Source organism: Zonotrichia leucophrys, unplaced genomic scaffold (assembly GCF_028769735.1).
Source record: "Zonotrichia leucophrys gambelii isolate GWCS_2022_RI unplaced genomic scaffold, RI_Zleu_2.0 Scaffold_223_81955, whole genome shotgun sequence".
Classification (NCBI taxonomy): Eukaryota; Metazoa; Chordata; class Aves; order Passeriformes; family Passerellidae; genus Zonotrichia; species Zonotrichia leucophrys.
This window is the reverse complement of record NW_026992428.1, coordinates 22049-28048: the sequence shown is the minus strand read 5'-3', so window position 1 is coordinate 28048 and position 6000 is coordinate 22049.

Genomic DNA, 6000 nt, shown 5'->3' with positions numbered 1-6000 from the left:
ACCCCCTCCCCTTTTCCTTGCAGCTGCCAGGAAGCTCCAGGACAGGTGAGTGGGGGGCTCTGGCTGGGATTCCCCTCTCCCCCTCCCCAGACATGACCCCCCCCTCCCATCCCCACAGGATCCCCTGGGAGGAAGGGGCAGTGCTGAACCCCCCACATTGTGGGCACCGAATGGGCAGATGGTGAGTACAGAGGGTGACAGTGACACACCACCCGCGGGTGTCACCCCCACCCAGGTCCCCACAACCGGTGTCACTCTCAGGGCCCCCATGGGCGTCCCCCAGCCCTGCCCCACCTCGGGATGCACAAGTGACCAACGCGGAGCTGTCGGGACCCAACGAGGGACAGCAGGACCCCCGTGACTACGATGACATGCTGTGACGCTGTGGCCACTGGGGGTCCCAACCTCAGGGCACCCACCAACTGTGCCCCCAAGCTCCCATGGGTTCTCACCGTGTCTGTGGGGTGGCCACGAGTGGGGGTCCCATGTGGGGCTGCCAGAAGCTCCCCGTTCCAGTGCTCCCAGTGGTCCCAGTACCCCCAATGGCTCCCCTATTGGAATATGAATCCCAATATTACCAGTTAGATTGTGCCTGGGCCAGTCTGACCCTCGCTGCTGAGCCAAAGGCGGCTTCTGTGGTGCTTCACCCCAGAGACACCTTTAGCTTGCTGATGGTGACAGCTGGGCACTAAACAAGTCCAGGCTTGTTAGGGAATCTGTTTACCTTAGGAAGAAGACTTCAGGCGAAGGTGAAGAGAAAAAAGGAGGGATTCTGCCGGAGGGTTATATGCAGTAGTTTATTCCATGGTTACAGAGGTCTGAATCTTGGGAAGACCTCCAACAGAATGGTGAGCACATGGTTGGAGTCACCTTTTAAGCTCAGGGGGTGGGGAGGGGAGGGGACAGGTGAGCCACCAACCAGGTGGGGGGCGGGGTCTCAAGGGGTGAGGGACACCTAGACAGGCCAATGACCCCCAGGCCTGAGGGGCATCCTTTGAATTTGACGAACCACAGGACACCTTATTGGAATGTTAAGCCTGATTGACGGGACTCACTCAGCAAGGGGCGAGGGGGAAAGGGAATGGGTATTGCCACACCTGGGAGGTGACCTGGAAATCTAAAACAGGACATTACAACACACTGCAACAACTCCCCCTAGTTTTGTTTAAAAAGAAGAGGACTGGACTTGTAGACCAGAATGCTTGCCAAACCATGGTTGGTAAATCAGTTCTTCCTCTACAGGAGGGTCAGTGTTTTCCACTGAGGCTTCCAGGTCATCCATTGGAGCACTGAGGGCTTCCAAATGGTAGACTTCAGGAGGGGAGGATGAGCTTGAAATTATTTGAGAACCCTGCGTTTGATTAGTCCAAAAACAATGCTAAAAACTACAATAACTATAACTAAAATAAACAGCACTAGAATTACAGTTTTGAGAATAGATCCCAACCAGCCTGAGAGTCCCCAGCCATTGAACAGTCCACTCAGCCAGTCGTCAGTTTCTCTCTTGATGTCACTCACCATGGTTTTCATCTTGTCAGTCGTGGCATGGACGTTCTCTGCCTTTGATGATAAGTTGAGACAGCAGAGTACTTCAAATTCTTCACATTGATGGTTTTGCAGAAGGAGCAGATAGTCTATGGCTGCCCTATTCTGAATGGTGGCTTGCCTGGTAATTTCCTCATCTGATAAGAGGTCACTCAGGTCAGTAGAAGTGAGGTTTGCCTGTTTTGCAACCCAACATTGTGGCAGACATTTCTTCATAGAAATCCTTTCTTTGGGATTTGTCCCTCTTCTGGGAAGCAAAGGGCCCCAGAAGAAGAATGTAAACAAATTGTTATCGGCTGCTGTGAAAATGTGGCAGGGGTTCCTGTGATTGGCCTTTTTTCCATGTGTACCATTAAGGGCCAATCACAGGAGCAGCTCAGGGGAGATTTCTTGAACACAGAACTTTGTTATTCATTCTTTCTATTCTATTCTTAGCACAGCAGTCTCTGCAAGCTCTCTCTTTATTCTTTTTAGTATAGTTATAATGTATTATATATCTTATATCAATAAATCAAGCCTTCTGATCAAGGAACAAGATTCTCGTCCTTCTCTCACCACAGTGACTGTCTAAGGTCACTGCGATAAAACATTCCAATCAGCCTAATTCTCCCATGGGTTTTGCTGCTGAGATCCACAGCAGAAGGACTGTAATTGCAGTGGCCTTAAGTCTGGACCAGTGAACAATTTCTGAATTACAGTCAGGGTCTAATTGCCTTAGGTCTCTTTTTTTGATAGCCAATGTATGTGTGTTGTTTTTAGTTTGCCAGTGTATTAGGTTTGTTCGATTTGGTGTTAACAGGCTCAGCTTGCCAAAGGTACATGGACCTCCGAGCAGACGAGGAGGGAGACCTGCCCATGCTCTGTCTCCGCATATTAAAAACACACCTTTTGGGAGTTCACGAGGCTTGTAATCACCACCTGATGAGTGTATAACTAAGACTGAATTTTCACACCAGTTCTTGTCTGTGTAGTGTGGGTTGCTATGGTCTGGATAGGTGTTTGGTTTAGCTTCATGATATGGTAAGCAGGAATTGAATTTAAAGTGAATGCAAAAGGTTGCATTCATGGAGCCTAAGAGATGGAACTCTTGTGGCTCCCTTTTTGACACTGGTAACTTTCTCACCCATTCTTGCCAAAACAGTAAAGGATTGTCAGCAGGGTAATGGCCAGGGGAAGGTGCGAGTAAGTTAACTTCATTTAAAGCACTCCACATTTCATTTGGGAACTCTGAGGATTTAAAAGGAACTCCCACCAGGCAAGTTGACAGGGGGTCAGAGGCTGTTGCGGTGGAGAGGCAAATGTGATCTTGTCCAAGGGCTCTGGCCAGGGTGGTCCATACATTCGCTTTGGGCTGAGGGACTAACCAGGGGATCGCTAGAGAAATGATCACAAGTAGGACGAGAAGCAGGCTCGGTCTCATGGCGTCTCGAGACTGCACACGAACAGCAGGATCTAAACCGGTAAAAGGAAACTTAGTACAAACATATATTACAAACTATTCCAGATAGGAGGCTTAAATGGAATTTCTTCCAGAGAACGCGTGCGGCGTTTTCTTCTCCAGGCAGCATGAGCAACCTGGGGCGCTTCTGTGGATTTCTCTGAGACTTTGGGAACATTGGGCTTTACCCATTTGGAAGGAACCCACCTTAAACCAGAGGGGGTGGACACACAGGCGTATCCACGTCCCCAAGTAACCAATTTGTAAGGTCCCACCATTTTCCAGGTCTCAGGGTCCTTTACTAAAACTGGAGGTTTTTCTTTCATCAGCCTATGACTGCTCCCCCCAAAGTGGGGTAGGATGGGTGGGTTCAGGCTGTCAAAAGAACAATTCAGAAAATTGATTGTGAATAGCGCCCTGGATAACTGGATGTGGAGAGGTTCCACCTTCAGAACCTGTTGTTGCTGGTCCAGGACCCCTTTAATATCACAGTGAGTTCTTTCTACAATGGCTTGACCTGTAGGGGAGTAGGGGATGCCAGTTTTGTGCTCTACTCCCCATTGTTTCAGGAAGCTCCCGAATTCCTTGGGTTTATAAACAGGCCCATTATCAGTTTTCAGCTCCTTGGGGATGCCCATGAACGAAAAAGCCTGTAAGAGGTGCTTGATAGCATCGATAGATGATTCTCCTGTGTGGGCAGAAGCATAGACCGCTCCAGAAAAGGTATCTACACTAACATGAACATATTTCTGCCTTCCAAAAGCCTGTATGTGTCTTACATCTGTTTGCCACAGTTCACAACTGTTCAGTCCCCTTGGGTTTGCTCCCGTACTCACTCCCGTAGGGAGTGCATGTCGTTGGCAATTTGGGCATGTGGCCACAATCGCTTTGGCCTGTTCTCGAGTGATGTTAAACTGGCGAACCAGGCCAGGTGCATTTTGGTGGAAAAGCTGGTGGCTGATTTTTGCCTGTTCAAAAACATTTGGGAGAGTGGCCATCACTGCAGGTGCAGCAAGAGCATCTGCTCTTCTGTTGCCTTCAGCGATAAACCCTGGCAAGTCAGTGTGTGACCTGACATGCATCACATAAAAGGGTTGCTCTCGGTGAGTGACTAACTTTACCAGTTTTGAGAGCAATTCAAAAAGTGCGATGTTAGACACTTCTTGCAGTATTGCTTGATCTGCCCTGGATACTACTCCTGCCACATATGCAGAGTCTGTAATCAGATTAAATGGTTCTGAGAACCTTTCAAAAGCCCTAACAACCACAGCCAATTCAGCAACCTGAGGTGAACCTTCCACCTCAGCAATGTCCGTCTCCCACTGTTGGGTTTGAGGATCCCTCCAAGTAATAACAGACTTGTGGGACCTCCCGGACGCATCTGTAAAGACAGTCAGAGCCCTTTTAAAAGGTCTCCTACTTAGAGCACTTCTCAATTTTAAAGTAAGTTAAACATCTTGTTGAACAATTTGTGAGCGGGCCGCACTACTGAAATTTGTCCTGAGTAGGAATCCAGAGCAAACTGCAACACTTCATTTTCTTGAAACAATTTTTCCAGTATTTTCATAGTGTTTTGACCTGATTTTAACTCAACTGGAATGTGAATGCACTTAAAATCACATCCTGCTAACTCCCTGATCCGGGTCCTTGCTTTCCGGATCAGTTCCGCTAGCAGCTCCTGAGGCTTTGTCAGTCTCTTGGACCTTTTGTGACTGAGGAAAACCCATTCTGTGATCAAGAGAGAGTCCCTCTGGTCCCAGTCCTTTTTTGGTGTGTTCCTTGCCTTAGGTGTTTGTTTTTCCTCCCACTGGAAAATGATTCCATGGAGGTGTGGCAACTTACCTAGAATGATAAATTTGAATGGCAGGTCAGGCCGGCATCGGTTGGCCTGTCTTGTGGACATTGCAATCTGCACCTTTTCTAGAGCTTTCCGTGCCTCTGGGGTAATAGACCTAGGAGCACCTGGGTCCTCTCCCCCTTTCAATAAATTGAAGAGAGGGGCAAGGTCTTCGTTAGTCAGACTGAGCCACGGTCTTACCCAATTCAAAGACCCACACAACTTGTGGACATCCGCAAGGGTCTTGATCCTTGGATTGATTTCTACTTTTTGAGGAACAATGGTCCTATTTCAAATTTCTAGGTCCAAATACTTCCAAGGTGGCATCTTTTGAATTTTCTTTTCCTGGAGCTGGAACCCTGCAACAATCAATGCATCGATCGTTAGGTCAAGCGCATGTGTGAGTAAATCATCATTGGAGGCACACACAAGGATATCATCCATATAATGATAGATGATGGCCTTCTCTGTGGCTGCACGCACTGGGGAAAGCAGGGAAGAGACATACCACTGGCAGATAGCTGGCGATACCTTCAGGCCCTGAGGAAGAACGGTCCAATGGTACCTTTTCATAGGGGATTCCATGTTGGTGTAAGGGACAGAGAATGCAAAACGCAGTGCATTGTCAGGGTGCAAGGGGATTTGGAAAAAAACAATCTTTAATATCAATAACAGCTAATTTCCAGTCTTGGGGAAGCATTGTTGGGGATGGCATACCAGGCTGGGGAGAACCCATATCTTCAATTACATTATTAATTTGTCGGAGGTCATGAAGAAGTTGCCATCTCTTTTTGTCAGCTTTTTGGATGACAAACACTGGAGAGTTCCATGGGGACATGGTCTCCACAATGTGGCCCTTTTTTAGTTGCTCTTCTACTAGTTCCTCAAGCACCTTTATTTTTTGTTTACTGAGCGGCCACTGTTTCACATCAACTGGTTTGTCTGTTTTCCACTTTAGTTTTTGGATGGGGCGCTGTTGTTCAATGACTGCTGCACAAAGATGCTGTGGAGAGTCTGGAATATCAATTGTGACACCCCACTGGGCCATTAAATCTCTCCCTAACAAAGGTTCCGAATAATCTAACACAAACGGATGGATATTTGCCAATTGTCCGTTAGGTCCCTCGATTTGAACAATGCTTTTAGATTGTTTTGCCAATTGCAGACCTCCTACACCTCA